Raw genomic sequence first — 23,903 nt, forward strand, 5'->3', positions numbered from 1 at the left:
TGCACGGGTAGTCAGATGGATATCACCCCACTGAACAGATGGCCAGCAAGTCACAGGCCAAGCTGAGACTGCAATGCATGAGCCTCACAGTAAGGATTTCCAAGAAATAAGAAATAGACACACTTTCTTTGTCAAGTTCAACAAGCATATTTGGCAGCAGGTTGATGCCACAGAGGTGGCTGGACCAAAGGTACCGGGTATGTGTCCCTTATAAAGACTCCTACTGCCAGGCCAGCTCTGGCCCCATTCTGAAGGTCTCCTTCCTTCAAAAGAAATCACAGAATCATGGACTCTCAGAGTTGAAGAGAAAAGACCCTCAAGACCAAGCCATCAGTGTGACAGGAGCCCCTCCAGCAACATAACAGGTAAATGGCCCCTGGCCTCTGCTGAAATGTACCTAAGGACAAGGTGCTTGTGTCTCCTGAGAAAAGCCACTGAGTGTCTGGACAGTTCTAATCCTTCAACATTCATTCCATAAATATTTACTGAGTATCTTCCACGTGCCAGGCACTGATGGAGACACTAGGTTTACACCCAAAACAGACCAATTCTTGCTCTATTTGAAGGGTGTTGGGGGTGTCTGGATAATTCAGTTTGTTGAGCATCTGACTCTTGATTTCAGCTCAGATCATGATCCCAGTGTCATGGGACTGAGCCCCATGTCAGGCTCCACACTTAGCATGGAGTCTGCTTAAGATATTCTCTCTCTCTCTCTCTCTCTCTCTCTCTCTGCCCCTCTCCCCTGCTCATAGTTTCTCTTAAAAAATAAAATAAATAATTTTTTTTTTTTAAAAAAAGAACTGTCTTCCTAACAGTGGGTCAAAATTAGTCTCCATGTATCTTGTGCTCTCTGGGTCTGGTAGGAGATGAGAAGTAGAATCAATTCTCTTTAAGACCAAAGCCTTGGGCTTACTGCAGTTAAGACTATGGGACCCAGTTTGCTCCTCCAGGCTGGCCTTGCACCCCCAAACCACCTCCCTGTTTGGGCAATGGTTTTCAGGACTTGGACCTGAGCAATGGGTACTCTTGGTGTTAGCGGAGTGTTAGCCCCCAATTCTCCCTCCCCCAACAAGAATATTGTACCCACACATGCAAACACCAATCTTCTCTGCCAAGCAAGAGACTTGTTCTATCTCTGACTCCAACTCCACTCCCAAGAACCGGTTTTGTCCACTGGTAAGGCAGGCAGTGAACCACCCAGTGTTAAAAATGACACAGGAAAGCAGTGCCTTAAATATGTTCCTCAAACAGCCTTCACCATGCCTGGAATCCCATCGTTATTTATCCAGCCTTTTCTGGGTAGGCATCACTGCCTATTCAACATGCAGATGCCTTTTTGTTGGGAGGAGTGCCATGTTCAGCAGAGGAGCAGTTTGAATCTGTGCCTGGGGCTGCAGAATAAGACATACCGCACTGTTTTCAGGGCTAGGGGAAGGGAGATGAGATTAGCAGGCCTGGAAGAGTGGCAAGGACTGGGTAGCATAGAACAGCCGGTAGGCACTTGACATCTCTAAAGGGAGAAGAACCCAAAGAAGAGATAGGAGGTAACCTGAATATTGTCTGGAATTTCCCTTTTGTGTAAGGTAAGTTATGGAGAGTTTCAAGTGATTCCACCCAGTAAGTAGAGCCTGAGCTGCTTCTCTCATCACCCAAAGGATGATCGTTACACATTCTCCCCGATGCTAAGTGCCCTGGACAGGGAAACAAGGAGTGTTCGGATTATCAGTTTAGTGAAATATATGGTGGTCAAGTATATAGTGGTCAATATATAAGTGGGGAAGATGAGAAACGAAGGAACTGGAGAATAGAAAAGAAGAGCTTCTTTTGTCTGCAGGATTTTCTGGGGCCTTCAAGAAAAGGACTGACCCCATTCAGATGAACCAAGAGGCTGAAAAGGTGGTGTAGCCCTACTATAGGCACATAAGGACACAGCCATGGTCTGGCACTCTATCTTCTCTCCCACCATCACAGGCAGACTCCCCCAGCCCTCAGGGCTCTGAAGAGCCTCCAGTCTCTGCCCACCCTACCCCCACACTGGGCCCCATGCCAATCTATGCAGCCATTCCTCCTGTTGTAAGAAGAACTCCAACTGCAGCTCCCACAAGTGAGGGAGGGGCTCAGTTCTAACATCCTGCTGACCTGCCAGTGCAGAGAAGACTAGATTCTTCACTCTCATCCCTACATAGCCCCTCTGCTCCAGGGATGCCTAATCATCTCCAGCTTCATGGCAGTACTCTATCTATCTTCAGTTAAGTTTCGTGTAACAGACTGCACCATGCCACAAAAGCCCCTTCCCACCAACCCAGGAAAGATTTTGCCTATAAGTGGAGTGGGCAATGAGGTATCTGGAATAACAAATATTACAGGGAAGATGCCCCTGTGCTAAACATTTCAGCAAGCTGGAGGGAGATGCCAGTCACTGAGTTTGGGAGACTCAGTGGATTCCAAGACCTGAGGTCATGTATTCCTATAACCTACAAGCTAAACTGGACTTCCCCTAACCTAGGTCATGTGTGTCAAAGCTACTTTTAAAGACCTCTTGTGAAAGATGATTATAGACAGTCAGGCTCATAGCATATTTGGAATTCATTCCTCTCATTTTATAGAGTAAAAAGTGGGATTCAGGAAGAAGAGGTGGCTTGGCCAGAGTCTTGCAGGCAATAAAAAGTGATAACAATTCTTCACAACACCAATTATCTTCTCATCCCAGCCTCTATCTCCAAAATTGGAAAGTCAGGACTTAGCCTGTGACCATCCAGTCTGGAGAGAGAGCGCGCACAAGTGCAGTGCTCTGTCCGTGGTGCTGAAACTCCCCTCTCAAGCAGCCAAGAAGCATTGTTGACATGCCTCTAGCATTGTAAAAGTGTTATGGGGGATTTGGGAGGAAGTTGATAATATAATCCAGGAGACCATTTACATGGAGTCAGAGACTAATTCTAAGGGCATAAACAGGCATATAAGCGTGGGAAAGGGGGCAGTGTACTATCCCTACCCTTGAACAGGGTACGGCCCCCTGATTTTAAGACACTGAGATACAGGTCCTTTCAGAGAAGCTAAAAGTGAGAAAGAAAAAAAAAACAAAAAAACATGACTATACTGGTCAGCTTCAAAGTTTCCATGGGGAAACTTTCTAAGAAGGAAGTCACCAAAGGGAAGGCCAAGAGAAATTTGGAGACTATGTGGATTAATAGGAGAATCTTTAGAAGATGTGGGGTGATTTTGAAAGGTTCTGCCATAAGCCTGGAGGCTGGGCATCAGGATTTTTCAAGGTCATACCTCCAAAGTCCAGAATTATGACTGTTATCCTTCTGTGGTTCTTGGAGTCAAGTGGGGGAAGGAGGGGTGTGTGTGTGTGTGTGTGTGTGTGTGTGTGTGTGTGTGTGTGTAATTAAAAAAGCACTGTCAGGATTGTGTTAAAAAGGAGTTGAGTCTAGCCTGAGCCCCAAACTGGAGTCCATACTGAAAAAATCTGGAAGCCATGTTCTTCACAATATCCCTAGATCTTTACTCTCTTCAGTATTGAGGCTGAGTGATAGTGGCTTGTTGGCAAAGCAAACGTTCAGCATGTGTGAATGGATCACATACAAGGAGCTGTTTTAGGGGCACCTGGCTGGTTCAGTCAGTAGAGCATGCAACTCTTGATCTCAGGAGTCATGAGTTGGAGCCCAGCATTGGACACAGAGCCTACTTAAAACAAAACAAAGAAGCTGTTTTAGCAAGGGATGCACAGCACCCTGAATTTAAATGGACAGCCCATGTGCTCACTTTGGCAGCACATATACTAAAATGGGAATGATACAGAGAAGATTAGCATGGCCCCTGCACAAGAATGACATGCAAATTCCACGGACAGCCCACATGGTAGCAGACATCTGTATATTCTGCTGCAGGTTTGACTCTCATAAGGGAAGTCTCCTGATGCTGAGTTCACACCCACACACACACACACACACACACACACACACACACACACCATCCCTCACCTCAGAGACGTCATCCTAACACTGATAAAGAAGAGACTTTCACTCTCCCAAGCCCTATTATGTCCAGCATTACTCTGTTCCTCTTCCTCCTCCCCACCCTACTCCTCCTCTTCCTCTTTTCCTCCCATGCTGTGATGCACTCATTGAATACAAGTCAACTATAACAACTGTGCACACAGTCAACTCTTTCCAGCATGTCTATATCCACACTCATAAACCCTGGGATAGAGAGAATCTTGGTGGTCAATCTATCCTTTATAAATATCTACCCTTTCCCAGACTTTCTTCTTTTTTTAATGGTTATTTATTCATTTACTTAGAGGGTGGGGGAGGGACAGAGATAGAGAATCCCAAGCAAGCTGCACACTGTCAACATAGAACCCGACATGGGGCTCAGCCCCATGAACCGAGATCAGGACATGAGCCGAAATCAAGAGTCAGATGCTTAACCAACTGAGCCACAGGCACCACAGAGACTGTCTTCTCTTTGGAGATCTCACCATCTGTTTGCTCTTCTGTCACAGTGTCTAACCACATTTACTGTTCAGAAATTCCTCTTTGTGTCTACCTGAAATCCTTCATGTTCTAGATTGCCTTTCTGACATCATGAATCATTAAAGATGCCAAGCATCTTCCTCACTGGGAGTGGGGGGGGGGCAGGGTTTCATTGGACCTTTTGTAATTTGCAGGCAGACACATGGATGACTGCAATACTCCCCCTACCTACATACACATGGAGAGCCTGTGACTATGGGTAATAACAACAAAAAAGCCCAAGGACACAAAGTATCCTGGAGATGGCATCTGATCCACCTCCTGTTTTTAGAGACAGGACTACCGCAGGGTCCTCTGAGAAGGCCAATCCCATGCCCTCAAGGAGCTCATCTCCAGTCCTTGTTTCTGGGTCTGAAACATGAAGCACCTAGCTTTCCTTAGCCCCCAAACCCAGCTTCATATTGCCAGCAACTAATACACTTCTCAGAAGCCATATTTATATTACAGCAGGACAAGAGAGCAAAGGTGTAATTGGGCTCGATTTGATTGAGTGTGACAATTGCAGTTAGCCACATGTGTCATTGAGAGATGTGAACTGGGGATAGTTTATGCTCAAAAACTCATTTCCAAGAAGACCTGACATCTTCCTCTCACAGACATCCAGACAGTGCTGACATCAGTGGCAACGGAAGAAAAGATCCATGGACTCGTCTGAGGGAGAGACCTCGTAAGGTCATCTATCTACTCCTGCCTCCACCTCCACACAAACACTCCCTCAGAAAAGCTTTTTCCCTGCTTTTCTGGAACATCTCTCTGACACTCTCTCTTCATCCCCTTGATTGCCTACCACGTCTCAGTGCAACCAGCAAGAAAGTGCTGCCTAATGTCGAACTTACTAAACACTGCTTGCTTCAGTTTCCAACCCTTGCTCTAGTCCTAACCTTGGTGAAATGACAGCGACCTTCTCCTCTTATATCTCCATCCCTGATTCCAACCACTCTGGGGATACATCTGTCATGCTCACTCCTCCATTTGTGATGTCAAAGAACCATGGTCCCCTGGCTCTGGGCTTGTTCTCTGTCTCTCTGCCGATCGCTGGAATCAGTGGCAAGGAGTTGTCTCATCCCTGTTCCTGAATTCCTTTCTCAGTCTGCAGAGGAAGAACTATAGTTTGGCCTTTGAAAACCTCTAATGCTTTTTCTGGGACCCTAAGAAGGGACTGCAGGGATTTCTAGTCAAATATCTCCACTTTACAGAGGAATGAACAAATACAAAGAAAGAAAAATGACAAACTCAGGGTCACCAGGGGAATTAGAGGCAGAGTAAGACTCTCCTTTGCCCTCCACAATGCAGAGCCTGCCTCCCAGCTCCCTGGCAATGCCAGGGAGTGACCTGAAGTCCCAAGAGAAGGCCCAGGAGTGCCTATGGCTCCTCCACAGTTCATGAATCATGGTGGCCACATACCCACTATTCCCACCCTGCTAGATGCCCCCGTTATAAACTCTAGGAGCGTTGAGTTCTTTTTTACTTCACATCAATTATCATAATTGTAATTCAATAATCAATTGTGTGTTTCTTGTCTTCAGTGTCTTTCTTCCCTCAGACTATAAAGGTCATGAGGGCAGGGACTGTGTCTGCCCTGTCTTTGTCACCACTGCAGCCTTGCACATGAATGGTTGTTGCACAAATGAGTGAATGAATAAATAAATGAATGAATGGGAGCCTGTGGAGGGGTGACCTATGTGACCCCTGCAATGCTAGGGGTCCCAGCTTCTTGCCCTGGCTCTAACACTGAGGGAGGCAATGTCACAACTTTTCCTTCTCTAGAGAATTGGGACATAGAAAAGAGTCTTATCACTATGGGGTATGTACACTTGAAGCAGCCCTTTGCTTTAGGTGAGCCCTTCACCTAAAGTCATTAGTGAAAGTATTTAATGAGTCTATATGCTCTCTTATCTATCTCTCTCCCCACCCCCACCTCCCCCACATCACTTCTGTCACTAGGGCGGTGACAGGTGCCCCAATACCTGGCCCCAGACACACTGTCTCATTCACCTTCCCACCATGTCTCCTGCTTCTGAGCACCACAGTCCCCCATCAATGTTGCCTCCAGAAAGGTCTAAGCTAACAGTCACAGCCAAGTAGGCTTCACCTGCATTAGCTCCTAATCACAGATGGCAGCTGTCACAGGGCCTGGAAAAGCAGCAATAGTTATGGGAGAAACCATGGGTCCAAAGTCTGCAAGGAGACCACACAGCGGCCATGCCTCCAAGCCAGACCCCAGCCTAGGACCCTGCCCAGAGCACTTCTGAGCCAAGAAGGGAAGTGGCATGTGGTGGGAAAGAGAGACCACATGTCAGCTGGAGAAGTCTTCTCCAACCTGAAGATTGGTCTCAGATCCAATTTCATTCTCAATTTCCAAGGAATGTGAGAGGGAGGCCCCACTGCCCACAGGCAACCTGCCAAGAGCTGTGTGTATGTGTGGTAGGTTTGCATCTGTGTGTTTATGTGAAGTTGTGAATCTTCCCTCCTCTGAGGCAAGTGCTCTGGGGTGTCACAATCCCCAGACAAGAGACCAGCAAGAAATGCTCTCTGAAAGTAGGGTGATGGGATGGACCCTGGGAGGGGCTGTTTTGGGAATCCGCCTAGCTTGCTAAAGGCCAGAGCTCTGTGTCCCAAACTGAGAGTCCTGGGGGTGCCAACCTGCCCTATGGAGGCTGCCCTATCCTGTGTCTGCGAACTTCCGAATTTACTGTTGAGTTCTCCCTGTCCACTGGCCGCCAAGCCCAGGGTCGGTTTCCAATACATCTCCTGGGTAGAGAGGAAGAGCCAGAGGGAGAAAAATACATTCGTGGGACTGTGAGAGTGGGGAATCAGGGACCCAATCCTGCTTTAGCTCAATGACCCCATAGGACAGTGCCCAGGGTCTCAATGCTCTCCCCCTCCCAGGAAAGGACAAACTGCTCAGGTGACCCTCTCATCAGGGAGGCTTCCATCTTTTACTATGTCTCAGTCTTTCCCCATTCCTGGTCTATGATGGGCAGCGCAGGATGGCTGAGCCGGGAAAGGAGCTATGTGCCAGGATAATCAATTACCCAGCCATGTGGCTGCTGAAGAGCTGAGAGACGAGTGTTCCCTGTTGGGCCAGATGTACATGTGCAGACACCTGACCTCGTCTGAAGGTGGCTATTCCACTGTCCTCCAGAGCCTCCCTGCCCTGCCCTCCACTTGTCCTCCCAGGATGAACCAACACATTCTCTCAGTGCCCAAGCCACAAAAGCCACGGAAGAGACAATGAAGGCTGCCTGTTCTTCCTGAGAGAGAAGCAGTTACCTCCTGGCCTCTAAGATCAGGGTGCTAACTCTTAATTACAACAGACAGTTGTCCAGGAAGACAGAGCCCGTAACTCTGCTCCCAGCTCGCAGCTTCTCTGTGGCTGCCGGACTGTATACATGGAGCCCCAGACTCACCTGGCAGGAGGCAGCGAAGGATGAATTATAAGAGGAAACGGGTACTCAGAACAGCAGGAAGAATGTGGCTAGACACAAAGAACTTCCTCACTCTTAGGGGTTCCTGTTAAGGACTGATTTTCCTTCCCACCAGGTGGTCCTTGGAGGGCCTGTCCAAGAGGGGCTTTAAGTCCCCTACACAAGATAGGGAAGCACTGCCAGTCCTCATTTGTGAGATTTTATTTCTGGGAGGGACTGAGATCCAGGTTTCCTCTGCATCCCCAGAGCTGTGTGGACAGAACGAGTGCCCAGACGTTACCAGCACAACCAGTTCTACATAGAGGACTGTGAATAGCTGCCTGTGCAGGCATCTATCACAGTCCAGCCTGACCGCCCCCCACCCCCATCCCGTTGTGCAGCCCGGGGGACTGTGGCACTGGGGACAGAGTCTGGATGTGGACTCTGCTGCCCACTAGCAGTGTGACCTTGGGGACATTCACTTCACCTTTCTGAGACTCACTGTTTTCATCTACAAAGGAGGTGAAATATCACAAGCTCTACAACGAGAGGGGCTTTCTGCACCCTTCTCATTTCTTCACAAAGAACATTAAAAAGACGTGCACTCAAGAGTGAAGATTTAATAAAAATTTATAATCTTTGCTACTTCATTAAAGGAAGTCTTAAGTGGAACTGGCATTTATTTATCTATTTATTTATTTAGCAGTTGTGCGATGCAGAAGAATCCATTGGTTAGAACGGTTTGGTGCCCGACCTTGATCCACACTGAGGTACGAGCAATTCAACCCATTGCTTTAGGACCATCACTGCCAACACGTTAAAAACGGCAAACCACCTTAGGGTTATTCTGAAAACAGTTTGGACGTTATGGCTCCCCCTGAACAATTCTTGGGGGCTCCCAGGGGTCCACAGATCACTTTGAGAACGGCTGTTCTAGGACATCTCGTGTAATCTTCCCATGGGCCATATCCCTTGTGTGTTACTGTCTCCATTTTCAGATGAGAACCCTGAAACTCAGACAGTTGAAGGAACTTGCCCAGACACAGGCAGAACGTGGCAGGTGTGACCTAAACCTAGCCTATATGACTCCCTGCCACACACGTGCCGTTTCGGTTATGCCCTGCAGAACACGCAACTGTGGGCCATGGACCCAGGGGGTGTTGGGCATCTTCTCTCCGCCTCCCCCCTCACCTCTCCTTCCCATGCCTTGGGGGCTCACCGTCTTTATCCCCGGGGAAGGCTGAGGACACCTCCCAGCCTCTGCAGGGGTGACGATCTGGCTCTGTTACTGTCTGTTACCCCTCGGTACCTCTGCTACTCTTCCACCAGCAGGAGCTGGGAGCCGGGGTCTCCCTGGGAAGCCCTTGACCCTGGGGGGCTGAGGTAACAATCGCAGGCTCAGCCTTCGCTTCTCCCCTGCCTCCTACAGCAGCAAGTGCAGTTCTCAGCATCAAAGAGCTAATCCAATTTCTCCGTTGTGCTTCCCCCATTTGCCTCCTGCAATGCCAGGATTGATCTGGAACCAGGGCAGCCTTATTAAAGTGATGCCTTTTCCTCCTCATGGGAGAGTCAAACTGGGAAAGGGAGCCCTCTTACCTCCCCTCAATTAACTCCAAGTTTCCTGCTAACCCCAATCCCAGCCGCAGCCACCCTGTGTTTCCTGGGGTTTACTTCTAATTTTCCTTGGCTCCTAGTGGTGAGGCTGGATTTCAGCCCCCAGGTCTGCTTCCCCAGGATCTCAGAGCACTTAACCACTAGCCTCTTGTTCATCCTCTATACATTCCTCAGACAGGGTGGAACACAGGAACCCAAAGGTTCTGGCATCTAATCTCAGACCCCCCTCATTGGGCCTGTGACTTTGATCCATGTCAGTTGGCACAATAATGGATCCATGGCTAACAATGAAAATGGAGAGCCAAGCAGCCCCAAGGAGGATAGGGATAAAGGGGTATGTGTTTACTAAGCATGCTTTTCTCCAAATAAACACAGCAGATGAGAGACAAAGAGGGTGCTCGGGGACCTCTACCACCGGTAGCCCATGCCCTCTCCCCAGAACACCCTCATGCCACCTGTCAGGGTCTCCTCCTCTCCAAGGAGGAGTCAGGGGATATGAAGTTGGGCTAAAGCAGGAAAAGCTAAGGTTAGACATCAGAGAGGAATTCCTTTCTATAAATAGCATAAAAGCTTCTTCCCCAATCACTTCGGGGAACAAGATGCTAAAGGATCATGTAGAAAGCAGGGGTGAGCCTCCTTGATTTGGCTGCAGTCACCTCCTGCATCTGCAGTGGGCTGTTGGGCCTCGACCCCACTTCGTCTCCCCTCCAGGTCATCTCCTCAGTCGGCCTGGCACGGAAAGGGTTAAGTTTCTCTCCGCCCCACCCCCATCCTCCAGCTAAGAGGCCCCCTTGTCCCATTCCTCCATTCTTTTCAGTTTTCCCGGCTCCCTACTGCCAAGCTCACAGTTACGTTCAACAGTAAGTATGGAATAATTGTAATGGGTGAATGTCACCTCCAACTGCAATGTTCTCTAATCGCTAAATTCCAGAGCTTCGGCATCAACCCAGTTATGGGAAGCCCTGCCAGGGGTCTCCATGGCCTGAGGACTCCTTGTCCCACCCAGAGGCACCTGGTCCTCACAAATGCCTCAGGGGAGCCTCCCTGACTCGCTGCTCAGCTACTGCCCTACCCTAGTCCCAGACCGTCCAGTGATGAACCCCTTGGGTTTCTCGGTTTCTTTGCAGAGGGAGGAAGTGAAGAAGGCCTCAAGGGCTGAGGGAAATCTGGTCCTGGCCAGGCAGCTATCCTGGGGCTGGGGAGCTCTGGGAACCCAGTCACCGTGCACCCCGCCATCACAAATGACCCTGGCAACAGAGCTCCACTCTAGGTGTAAAGTGGGGGGACCCAGTAGAGGAGGAGCCCCATGCTCTGACTTTGGGGAGCTCCCAGGCCGATGGAAGATATGTGGTTCTTCTGACCTCCCTTTTTAATCCCTTGTGCTTCTTACAGAACAGGTGCTGAGTCCATCTGAATTGGAAGTGGAAGGAAAAGGAGGAGAGGAGGAAATCAGGAACAATGTGCTCTGGCTCAGACACTGCTTGGACTCCAGTTGCCCCTCTATGCGAGGGTTGAGTTCTGGGCTCTAAGTCCATGGGGGTCTTGACTTCTCAATCCTGGACTCTCTGAAGAAGAGAAGCAGTCAGATACCAACTAGACACGCACAGATGTACACAAGCCTATGTCTTGCTGGGCTTCGGAAGAAAACTCTACCAAAATGGGAACTTGCAGAGGCTTTAGGTGCCGATTATGCCAGCACCCCATTCAGATAAGGCTGTCTGAGGCTGGGGGCAGATTCCCCAAGTGCCCCATCATTTGCTCTGCTCCACCCACGATGGTTCTTTCCTCCTTGCTTCAGAGCAGGTGCTCCTGAAGATGCCTGAGCCCTTACGGCAAGTCCCAAGGAAACCCAACACCAGAGAGGGAGAGCTGATTCCATTTCTCCAAAGGATCACTGCCTGATTTTGTAAAAGTCTGCTACCTGATTTTAATTACTGGTTCCCTGCTTATACTCAAAGCACTGATGACCCTGAGGACCCCTGACCATGTTGGCCAGTTCCACACTCTAGACAGAGCTGGTGAGAGGGAACTGGGGAGGGGAGGCTCACTGGGGAGAAGCTTTGACCAATTAGCTACAGTGGCCTGGAAAGACCCCCAAAGTCTACGATCTGGGTTCGAGACCTTGCTCTTACCTCTTGATGGTGCAAGATTTTAAATCGGTCACATAACTTCTCCGGGCCTTTGCCTCTTTATTATAAAATGGGACCGTGATGGCTGCTGTGAGGCCTCTGTGGTACTAAGGCCCGCAGTGATGAGAGACAGAAAAGCTTCATTACAGAAAGGGGAACTGAAGGGGGGAGCTGGAAAAAGAAGCAGGCTCGGTGAGTGACGGCAGTGTTGCTTGGTGCCCAGTCGGTACATTCTGGCTATGCCATTTCTTACACCTGCTGGTGAGTGTTGCCTACAGCAAACACTGAAATCCTGAGGCCCTGGACGAAATGGTCAAACAAGGGCCTCTTCTGACTTTATGACAGCAGGGCTGTCCTCTTCGTTTCTTGTTCCTGACCCCCAATTTGGGAGCTGCCTGGTGGCACCAAACCTTCTGAGTTTCAGTGACTATTATAACAGAATAAGCAACTCATAGCCTACTTCCCTAAGAATTCAACCTCCCCATCCCTGGCATTCAGTCATATGGTCTCTAGACCAGACAGGTGGGGAAGTCTGTCCTAGTCTGGAAATTATCCAGGGAGGAAGCTTTTAGAACCTCTCTTGCATACCATGTATTTGGGGCATCCTTCCTGATGTTTAATTTTAGACCCCTTCCTGAAGCTGACACTTCTTTGTGTTGGGGGGTGGGGGGAGAAGAGGGGCTGGCAGCCAGGTGCTCCCTGCAGCCAACTCGCAATGAGTGGTCAGGTCCCTCTAGGCCCAGATCCAAATATACCCATCACTCTGGCTACTACCCTGAACTATCAGTTCCAGGGATGAAAAGGAAGTCCTTCCCAGAAATGAAGCTTTGACAAAATACGGCTTCGTCAGGCATAAAAAACTGCCTGAAAGTCAGAGGGAAGAAATGCTGGAATGGCCACAGAAGAAATTATAGCAGCTCATTCCTTTGAGTTTTTAAGATTAACAGAGGTGGAAAGCGTTCCCTCCAGTGGGGAAACCCAAGGAAGAGGCTTGTCTGTGGGCGGCGAAAGGGCTAGGAGGGCCCGTAGGTGACATTATAATGATGGAAAACACTTACATGGCCTTGACCAGGGGTAGGCGCTGTTTTAAACTCTTGACAGGAATTAATTCATTTAATCCTCACCAAATACAACCTATGTCATAGGTAGGAATTTTATCTCCACTCTACAGATGGGCAGACTGAAAAGCAGAATTCGGTTAACTTGCCCAAAGTCAGGATGAGTGACAAAAGCAGGAGGGACCCAGGCAATCTGGCTAGAGTCACTATACTGGCTCTATGACTTGACATTTCGCTAAACTATACTATCCATCACAGACTCCCCGTTCTCATGAGAACCTAGGACTGGCTTCTCTGACCTAGTGGAGGAAGAATAATCAACTTGTTGCATGTATGATGATTATTCAGGTACAGAATTTAGGGTTGTATCTGTCCAGTGGGCCATATTAATTGTTATCATTGATTGAATGCTTACTACCCTGTGGGGTAAGTATTATTACCTCTGATTTACAGATGAAACCTTCCAGACCTGGTCACGTCACTCCACTGCACGGTCTTGAACCACCCTGTATGTCCTCCTAACAGCTGTTGCAATTGTGATGAATTATACGTCTGTTTAATTCTGTGTGCCATTCACTCCACTGTAAGTGCCATGAGGGCAGAAACCAGGTCTGTTTTGTTCCCAACTGAATCTCCAGTGCCTAACATACCCCTGGCACAGAGTAGACTCTCAAAAGCTAACAGTTGAATGAATGTAGAAACTGAGGCTCAGGGGCATCTGGCTGGCTCAGTCGGTAGAGCACGTGACTCTTGATCTCAGGGTCGTAAGTTCAAGTGTTGGGTGTAGAGATTACTAAAAAAATGAAGAGAAAAAAAGAAAAAGAAACCGATGCTCACAGTAGCTAAGCAATTTGCCTAGGCTGGCTGGAATGCAAAATCCACAAGGGCAGGGACTGTGGTCTGTTCGCTGCTATATCCACAGTGACTAAAACAATGCACATAGTAGGTGCTCACATAGTAGGTGCTCCCCAATAAATATCTGTTGCCCCCCAATAAATATGTATTTAATAAATATTAAATATGAATTGATAAAGGCACACACTTTGTAATTAGGATTATGAACCCCAGCCTGTGGGTTTGCTGCCTCCTATTTTAACCACTACCCTGTAATGAGTGAACACTCTATAGTTCCCTTTGGCCTGCCACTCCAGTTCTCAAAAATCATCTCCATCAACCTGAACCTTTTGTGTGTGTCGCTCAAGAGAAACAATCCAGCTTCAGCTAGAACTGAGATCAGGAAAGCCCAAATCCCAAAGCCAAGTGAAACAGCATTTCTACCGTCCACAGCCTTTGACTATCCCTGAGGATGTTTCTGTCCAAGGAAGGGGACAACGAGTCGCTCTTCTAGCCCACTGAGCCCCAACGTCCTCCCCCTCCATCCTCACTGTCCCTCCCACACCCTGGATCCCAGACCACCTGCTGCCCCTCAATCTACTCTCCTGAGAGGGCTGCACAGACTCTACAGGGTCAGTGGAGAAAAGAGGAGACTCAGCTGAGAGAGGACAGAGTCCAGGTAGAGGCAATGGGTCCTTCGATATCAGGCTTGCCTGGGGTTCGGGAATACTGGCTGAGGGAGAGCAGGGAAGAGAATTCTCCAGCCACCTCCAAAGCCCACCCACCCCAGTTCTCTGCAGTGCCAGGGACATTCCTGTCATATCTGCCTGGAAGTTGACTGAGGGTGAAAGGGAGAATGACCTCTGGTCTCTTCCTCCTAGAGACAGCAAGTCAGGTCTATGTGACTCTGGAATAGAACACTTATCTCTGCCTTCCCCTTTCTTAGCTTTCCAGAAGCTCCTCAGCTCCTCCTTGGGCAAGGCATGGAGAGTGGGCCTGGGTCAAGCCCAAGAGGTCCCCAGAAAAAGCAAGTCCCCCAGGGGTGTCCTAGAGGATGAAGCCAGTGATCTAAGTGCCAAGCAGGATAGTGGCTGGCTGCACCAAGGAGAGAAGCCCAGGACTGAAGGTTCAGCTGGCACTAGTCATTCCCAGGGTCATGGGGAAGAGAAGCAGGGTTGGGGCTGGGCTCCCTGGCCCAGGCCTCAATTTGCCTGGTGTGGACCCCTGAGGCTGACTCACCTCTAGGGCCCTGACACAGGCTGCAGCTGGCAGTGCCTGCCAGGCCATTGCTCACCAGGCACGTCCCACTGCATCAGAACCACCCTGCCCCTCCCACCTGCCCCTCCGGCCTTGTCTTAGGGGCACAGGGCACGGCTCTACTTTTGGCACTTCTGGTGGACACAGAGATGTTTCTAGCAGCCCAAAGTCAGCACTTGTACCTAAGCAGGGGGAGACGACTTAGAAAGATTACGGGCTATCCTTCTCCTCACGGTCACACCCTCTTGATGAAGTGCCCAGGTTACCAAGAGCTGGACGGCTCAGGTTGAGGATAATTATTACACACGGGGGACCCCTCAGCGCAGCCGCAGCGGGAGAGGAGGAGGGGCACCCTCCAGCTCTCCAGGTCAGACCTTGGCCCACCTTCCCGTCTCTCTGGGTACACGGAGCCTAGGAGCCTAAGGACTTCCTCATCCCCCTGCCCACCCCATTCCTATCTGGGTCCACCCACCACCCACCCCATCAGGACTCTGCCCTTGTCTCCCCACTGCAGCGCCCCCTCCTGGACCACCGCTTCTGTCCTTGCGCTCCTTTCTGCTGCCACAGGAGAGAGCAGCCGGAACACTTACTTCTCTACCTTACAGTGAAGAGGGGGAGGATGCTGCAGAGGGAGACGCAGGGCTTCCGAGACCCTCCCACCCCCACGCCACGGGCTGGGGTGTCCGGGAGGCACTTGTGGAATGTGGGGATGAAAAGGGGGAAAAGAGAATGGGGGAGAGACTGAGATAATGGGGTAGAAGGATAAATCCTCTCTCTTTTTAGTTTTAAAAAAAAAAAAAAAAAAAAAAAAAGCCCCTGTGTCCTGAGAGAGGTGGGCCTGAACAGAGGCAGGGGAAGGGGCGACCCCAAATCGGGAAGGTAAATGAAGGAGTCCAGAATAGCCGGCTGGGGTTGTCTGCACTTTCTGGGTCTAGGAGCCCAGCCCTGGGGAGGAGGGCTGAAGCAGGGACGGGACGTCCTAGGTCGTGCTGAGTCATGAGATTTGGAGAGAGGCGAGGGGTGCTCCCATCCCCCTCTCGCGTCCCTGTCCCAGTTCCTCTCGACCCTCCCTTCCAGAAAGTCCCTGTAGTCTGTCCCCCCACCCGCTCCCCAGCCAGGGTCTCTGCCTCCAAAGCCCGCAGACCCTCCTTCCCCTTCCCACGACGGCGGAGCTGGGGAGGGGGGGTGGTCCCCGAGGCGTGAGGCGGGGGCTAAAGAAGCTGGATTGGAGACGCCCCCGGCGGCCATGGCGGGGGGTAGATGGGGACGTCCAGAAGCGACGGGGTCGCAGAGCCCGAGGGCTCCGGGGACGTCGTCCGGCCGCAGCCCTCCGCACCTCATCCCCCCGAGCCCCAGGGAGGAAAGCTGCTCCCTCCTCCCGCCCCAAACCCGCAGAGCAGCCGGCTCCTCGCCCCTCGGGGCCAGCTTCCCAAAACGAACCTTCCACCTGGACGCGTCCAAACTCCCCCGGAAGGACGGTGCGGGCGCCCGGCCCCCTTTTGGCCCCGAACTTCCCGGACCCCACCCTCCCCCCACCCCCGGGAGCCAGGTCCCGCCCCGCGGCCCCTCGGCCCAGGAGCGGGAAACCCGCCCCAGGCAGAGAAACTTTGGAGGGGGAGTCGGTGCCCCCCACGGGCGCGGAGGGGTGGGGGGCGGGGGCACGGACTTACCGGGAGCGGCCAAGCAGGAGGGAACCCGGGTCTCCGAAGTGAGGGGGCGGAGGGCTGCGAGGGCGCGGCGCCGGCCACGGTGCAGCAGGGGCGTCCGTTCCCCCGGGGCCCGGAGTCCCCGCTCCGCGCCGGCCCCAACTCGGTCCGAAGTGCCTTTGCCGCAAGACTTGCTGAGCTTAGCAGTCTGCGCCGAGGCGGCGGCGGGAGGCCGCTGATGGCTGGGCGAGCGCGGCGAGCGCTGCAGTGAGGGGAGGAGACGCGGGCGCGCGGGGGGCGGGGCCGGCCGGGCCGGGGCGGGGCGGACCTGCGGGGACTGGTCCCCTCCGCGCCCCCGCCTCCCGCTCAAGGTCACGGCTGCTGCTCCCGGTCGGGGAGAGTCGGACCCAGTGCGGGACGTCATCGTCCCCACCCGAGATGGGCTGTCACCCCTGAGCCAGCTCCCTCTCCCGACCTCCGGAGCCCAACTGCGGCTCAAGGCTCCATTATTGGCCTCAGGAGCCCCCGTAGGCATTTGGGACCTCCGAGCCCCTCTCCCCACGCCGTCCTCCAAGTAAGGCCACCTGGAGGGCAGAGGCTTCTGAGCCTAAAGCGTTGATGAGGAAGAGGGGCATGTTTGGGAGAAGTTACAGGTGGAAAATAGAAGGGGGGGGTGGGAGGAAGCCTGGGGAGGCGGCAAGGAAAATGGGAGGAGGGGGGAGAGTCTGGCAGGAGGTGGAGAGGAAACTCCCATTTATTAAAAGCCACGGTTTTCCACATATGCTGGTTTCTTAATGCTTAAGACATCCCTTTAAGGTGGGTATCGTGAGCAGTCTGCAATGGAAACGGCCCCTGGATGGTACTTTGGCCGAGAAGCCGCAGCCACCCAGTAGGTGGTGGCACTGAAGAGCCCGGGGAGAAGAGCCGCAAGTCCGCGGCGGAGCCCTTCCTCGCCTACCGCGGAGACGCCAGGGCTGCCCGGGGGCGGGGGGGGGGGGGGGGGGTGTATGGCCTCAGAAATTGCTTACAGCACAATTTGAATTTCCATTCTATGAAGTCAACTTTGTAATAGGACAGTAGCACCCTGCCTCTCTCCCTGGATGCCGGGAGAGGCTCCCCCTCAGGATCCAGCCTGACGGATCAACCCACATTTACCCAGTGAAAGACTAGGTGAGGGAGCGGAAGCCAAACGGAGGACTGCAAAGAGGAAATAGGATTTCAAGCTTGGAGGTGGAGAGAAGCAGCGGTGGAGGGCGCTCTTCCAGATCACTTTGCCGATAATACTAGGTAGATCGTTGGGGCGCCTGGGTGGCTCAGTCGGTTGAACGTCGGACTTGGGCTCGGGTCATGATCTCCCGATTGGTGAGTTCGAGCCCCGCGTGGGGTTCTGTGCTGACAGCCTGGAGCCTGCTCCAGATTCTGTGTCCCCCTCGCTGTCTGCCCCACCCCTGCTTGTGCTCTGTCTGTGTCTCTCTCTCACTAGGTAGATCGTGGAGACCACCACCAGCCACCTCCCCTCAAGGGGGCAGTGGCTGTCACCAAAGGGGAGGTCATCCCTGCTCAGCATCTGCAACAAGGGGCAGAGGAGGAAGTGGGGAGTTGAGTCTGAATCTATGCGGGACTAAATCAGACTAGTAACAATCATCCAGCTGCCGCCGGACACTTTCAGAGAGGATTCAGAGAGGATGCTCGGTCCCACCTTAGCCAGGTGTATCCCAGGACTTGTTGCTTCATAAGTCAGAGGGGCTCAGTTTGCTCCTTATGACAATGAATCAGGACATTCATGCAGAGGGAGGCCAGAGAGAGAGCTCCTCACACAGAACCCAGCCAAGCTACCTGGTGCCACTGCCCACCAGTCTCGGGCTTGAGATCAATCTGCTGCCTCCAAGTTCCCCTAAGCACACCTGGGAGCCTGAGGGCAGACGAAGCCAGCCTGCCTTTCCAGACTACTTAGAGAGTCAACGCTGCAATCAATTTGGTTAAATGAAAAATGTGGTGTCCCTGGCTATGGCCTTAATGTTCTTTTAATTCAGCAGGGCCAGCAGTGTCTGGGTTATAAACCCAATCAGGAGCTCAGCATCCCTCCTGCTTATTCCCCCAGGCTTCAGCTGGAAACCGAAAGAATGAGAAAGACACACACACACCCGGCCAATTATCAAAACTTTGCTTTTCAACCGTTGGTCCTTGTAAAAAGATGAGCCCTTGGTCGTCTTAGACCACCATCACTGACTTGCCTGCTCTCCCGTAGGGACCATCAAGGTAACTGATCCCTCTGCCTCCATGCCGTATCACTTCTCACCCATGAAGGTGACAGAGGGCTGCCTAACTAATTCCAAGAGTTCTCCAGGGAGAAAGAGTCTGTAACTCCCTGGCTACATGATTTCACCACCTTCCAATGCACAGCGCTGCCTGGACGTTTCCTTTTTCTAGTTTTCCACAGGTAGGAGACAGAACAGAACAGGGAAGAGCAGCATCCACGCCATCCCACCTCTCCCTGGGGACCAGAGATGCGGAGTTCCAGCATCCTACCCAACAGGTGGCTTATCTTCTTAAATAATCCCATTCTGGGTCTCCCTATCTCACGGGTCTGCCAGCCCTTACACTTTCTAACTCTTGGATTGTATTCCCCTCGGTTCTGGTGAAGTCTTTGTCTGCACAAAGCTTTTCAACGCTCTGCTTGTCATCAGAGCAAATAGAAAAGAGCCGGAGACAGGCCAGCCAACCTTACCCGCAGGCCTTGGCCAGCTCCCGTTTCCTGCTTTCTGTTCCCACACGTGGAACACAAACACTCACCCCTGAAGCTATAGTTCCCATCGCCCTTTCCCTGCACACATCCATATCCCCCTTCAGGAGTGGTTTCTATTGTTCCTGACAACTAAGCAAACAAGGATTAAACTCTCCACTGAAGTACACCTGCTCTACTGACTGGCATTGAGCAAACACTTGTAAAAACGTCCGTATATGCAGTGCCTGACACCGAAGGTCTCAGCTTTCGTCTTCTATTCTGATTTTAAGACTCAAAAGTCGGGGCGCCTGGGTGGCTCAGTCGGTCGGGCGTCCAACTTCAGCTCAGGTCACGATCTCGCGGTCCGTGAGTTCGAACCCTGCGTCGGGCTCTGGACTGATGGCTCAGAGCCTGGAGTCTGCTTCTTGTTCTGTGTCTCCCTCTCTCTCTGCCCCCCTCCCCGTTCATGCTCTGTCTCTCTCTGTCTCAAAAATAAATAAACGTTAAAAAAATTTTTTTTAATTAAAAAAAAAGACTTAAAAGTCCACAGAAAATGTTAGCAGGCAAAAATCTTCTCTTCTGACATTTTTCTGTGAGTTGTAAAAGTCATTTTGGGAAGAAGCACATGTAGCTAGCTGTTGAGTAAGAAACAAAGGATATCAAAGAACGTGTAAGCGATCTGAGTGCATTTGAGGGGCTAGGAATGAATTGAGATTGAGATGAATTGAGATTGGATATACCAATCTCAAATGTATTTTAAACTTTACTTAATATATTTCATACTAAAATCCATTTGACTTTTATGTATCACATGGAAATGTTAATACAGAAGACACTAACTCTAATTAGATGGAGCAAAAAAATAAAATAAAATGAAACATGAATAAAGTTAAAAATCATACAATCCAGGGCAGTGATGGCCACCAACATGATTCTATCCCAGCAAAAATGCCCTCCACCAACAAATAGTCTATGTGTAAGATCACTCTGGAGCTGTGGGTGAAACCAGAATACTTCAGTGTTTCTATTTATCCCAGCTTGGTGTGTAGGGCTGCCCTGGAAAATTTCCCTGAGGCGTAACTCAGCCAGATTTTGGGAATTAGTGACTGTGTGTGTGTGTGTGTGTGTGTGTGTGTGTGTCTAATAATATTCAGCCTGGAGTTCTGTGATTTTTAAAATGTAATAATAGTAAAAATTTTTATTTGGAAAGAAAAAAATCATACAATCCACATAATATCTTAGGTTTAAATTTAAAAAAACTGAAGGGAAGCAAAAATAATATAAAAACAGGGAGGGGGACAAAACAGAGACTCTGGAGGGGTTGTGGGATGGGGGATGGGCTAAATGGGGAAGGGGCATTAAGGAATCTACTCCTGAAATCATTGTTGCACTATACACTAACTAATTTGGATGTAAATTTTAAAAATTAAAAAAAAAAAAAAAACTGGTCTCCAAACAGCCAGTGAAGGCCAGCTCCTCCAGGAAGCTGATTAAGTGGACTATAATTATTTATTCCCCATGCAATGAACAAAACAATACAAAAATTAAAATAAAATGGAGTCAAATAAAACTCTTAAATATAATAGAATGAGGAGGAGGAGGGCAGCGAAGGACTTCCTATCTATAATTTTACACTCCTGGAGGGGAGGCATTTTAAAGTTTCCAGGACCATGTCTGGCATATAGAAGAAATCCACAAATTCACAAATAATAATCTCAGAATTTTATGAGATCCTAGGAACTAATGAATACTATGGGGACTTCATTTTTTACATTCTTCTATCTCCTAATTTGTCTGAAAATGATTTTTTCCTTCTCAAATACAAAGGGAATAACTTTTTTAAGTTTATTTATTTTGAGAGAGAGAGAAAAAGCAGGAGTGGGGGAGGGGCAGAGAGAGAGGGAGGAGAGAGCAAGAATCCCAAGCAGGCCCTGCACCAGCAACGCAAAGGCCAATGCAGGGCTCGAGCTCACGAACCGTGAGATCATGACCTAAGTCCAAGTCAGACACTTAACCAACTGAGCCACCCAGGCGCCCCAAAGGGGATAATGATTTTAAACACCGGAGCAGACTATTCCTCCTTCCTCAGTGAAGCATGGGTCACACACAGCCTTATGTTCCAGGTAAGTTAGTTACTCTGAGTGTTATTTTTCACTCCTCTAGCAGAGGAGATGGTTCTTCTGGATTATTCTGCCCAATGTCAAAACTGCCCCCTTCCCCAACCACTTCCCCTTACACTCTTAAGTGAATCCCCAAATAAGCGGGAGATGGTGTATGCAGAGAGGGGGTTGCTTTCTGGAATGTGAAGAACCAGGGGCTCAGAACTAGAAATCACACAAGGGTCGGATGTCTTTTCTTTCCAGAGGGTGAACACGGGCTTTAAAGCTACCCATTGCGCCACCTGGGTGGCTCAGTCACTTAAGCGACTTGGGCTCAGATCATGATCTCAAAGTTCGTGAGTTTGAGCCCCATGTCGGGCTCTCTGCTGTCAGCACACAGCCTGCTTGGGATCCTCTCCCTCTCTTTGCCCCTCCTCCATTTGCACACTCGCTCTCTCACTCTCAAAAACAAACATTAAAAAAAATAATAATAAAGCTCTCCATCATTGGGACACCCATCTGGTTCAGTAGGTAGAGCATGTGACTCTTCAACTTGGGGCTGAGTTTGAGCCCCATGTTGGGGATAGAGTTTACTTTGAAGAAAAAAACAATTTAAAAATAAAGCTACCCATCATCGAAGGGATGAAAACAAGTCAGTTAAAACACTTTCTGATTAATTAATCCTGGCCCTGTAATATCCCCGTGTCCATCAAAACCCTCCATAAATTGAGGTCGTATCACAGACCTGCCCCCTGGGACGTGCCCTAGCTGTGGGAGGTAAGTGCTGGAAGCCAGAGCAGAGGACATCTAGGGAAGAAGGTCTAGGATTGATATACTCTTTGTCTGGGTGTCCCAGGGCCATCCGCCACCCTTCTCTTGGTCTTAGGTGCAAATCTGGAGCAAAATCTCTTGAACTACAGAATCATTCACGTGCTCATCCTCTATACGGTCAATAAAATTTTATCACCACCAAGGTTACTGTCTGCCAGGAGCCCTGCTGGGGCCGGGCAACATAGAGGTAAGTATCAAGGGAGTTCAGAGCCTAGTTCAGGAAGACAGATATGGAAATACCCAGCCACGAGGCAGGGCATGAGACGTGTGCCCCAACAAAAAAGTGAAAGGTACATGGGGACCTGAAAGAGCCACTGACTCAACCTGGTAGGAGGGCAAGAAATAATGGCAGGTTTCCCTGATAGAATAACCTTCAGCTGCCTTCAGAGAAAGGACTAGTTGTCCCGGGAGGCGATTTAGAGAAAGGCACTCCAGGCAGAGACAATAGTAGCAGGTTATAGAAGATAGTGCACCCACTGAAGATCTTGAAAGTTGGAGTCAGAGGGTTTTGTGACCTTGGGCAGGCTTCTTAACCTCTCAAAAGCCTCAATTTCTTTAGCCATTGGAGAATTTACCACCTACCTTAAGGCATTGTTGTAAAAATTAAATAATGTAAGGGGTGCCTGGGTGGCTCAGTCGGTTAAGCGTCCGACTTCAGCTCAGGTCATGATCTTGCGGTTCATGAGTTCGAACCCTGCATTGGGCTCTGTGCTGACAGCTCAGAGTCTGGAGCCTGCTTCGAATTCTGTGTCTCCCTCTCTCTCTGCCCCTCTCCTGCTTGTGCTCTCTCTCTCTCTCCTTCAAAAATAAACATCAAAAAAGTGTTAATTAAATAATGTAATGTTTGTAACACCAAGCAAGGCCTTGATAAAAAGGTAGCTACTATTACTATGCTTAGAGAAATGAAAATAGCTCCACAGGAGCTACAGAGTAGGGTGGGTTTGGGGAGTAGTAAAAGATCAGAGGGGCAAAAGTAACATCATGTTGGGACCGGCTGCCCAGGATGTCTGGATTTTCTTCAGAAGGAATGGACACCATCGAAGGAACACAAGAAGTGGATCAGTTTTATGTTTTAGAAAAACCACTCACACAGGGAGTTGGGTTAGAGGTCCTGTAAGGTGCCTTCCCCTGCTGGCTCCTCAAAGAGGCTGTATGCGTAGTGCTTACCATTTTGGCTTCTGGAGCAGCCCAGCCTGGGTTCCAATCTCAACTCACCGTGACCTCACAAGCCCTCAGGCAAGTCAGGTCACTTCAGAAAAATGTGGCAAGGATTAACGGAGGTGATACAGTTCCTGGCACAGTGCCTGACACCTAGTAAGTACTCAGCAGTAATTGTGGTTTCTGGCTCTAGGAGGCAGCAAGAGAATTCTCATTTGCCCCAGAACACTTGAGTAACTTTCCCAAGGAAACTCACTAAGCCTAGAAGTCAGGGGCTAACTGCCAGCCTGCTCATGCTTAGCCTATGGTCTGGGCGGGTTCAAAAAGGACTGAACACCCTGAGCCAGATCCTGGTCCCCTAGGGCACTGTATTATGTATCAGCTTCTGCCTGGACAGAAGACAGCTCTGTGTGTGTGCAGCTGAGCCCCACAAGTGACACAGGCCTGTTGGGTCTTTTGTCTGGGTTACGAGGCACTGACCAGGAGCTTCAGGCACCACAAGAACAGCTTAACCTGGGCCAGGCCCACCTGATGCTGTGGTTTCCTCTTCCCAGTCAGGCCAGTCACCCAGAGACTTTCCATACTTTTGCCTATGCAAGTTTCATCA

The 23,903-nt window shown here is 50.2% G+C and overlaps 1 protein-coding gene and 1 non-coding gene across 2 annotated transcripts in view; one reads left to right on the forward strand and one right to left on the reverse strand.

Annotated features, from left to right (window-relative positions):
• Positions 1–16,575, reverse strand: part of SYT2 (synaptotagmin 2) — a 104,095-nt gene extending 87,520 nt beyond the window's left edge. Inside the window, exon 1 of the mRNA XM_047840270.1 lies at positions 16,508–16,575. The gene's annotated coding sequence lies outside the window, so the exon portion shown is untranslated. The remainder of the gene's footprint in view (positions 1–16,507) is intronic.
• LOC125155918 (U6 spliceosomal RNA) lies at positions 3,758–3,864 on the forward strand. Its single transcript, XR_007148426.1, has one exon. It is a non-coding gene; the product is annotated as a U6 spliceosomal RNA (small nuclear RNA).
• Positions 16,576–23,903: the final 7,328 nt, after the last annotated feature.

The sequence above is a fragment of the Prionailurus viverrinus genome, chromosome F1 (assembly GCF_022837055.1).
Source record: "Prionailurus viverrinus isolate Anna chromosome F1, UM_Priviv_1.0, whole genome shotgun sequence".
Lineage (NCBI taxonomy): Eukaryota > Metazoa > Chordata > Mammalia > Carnivora > Felidae > Prionailurus > Prionailurus viverrinus.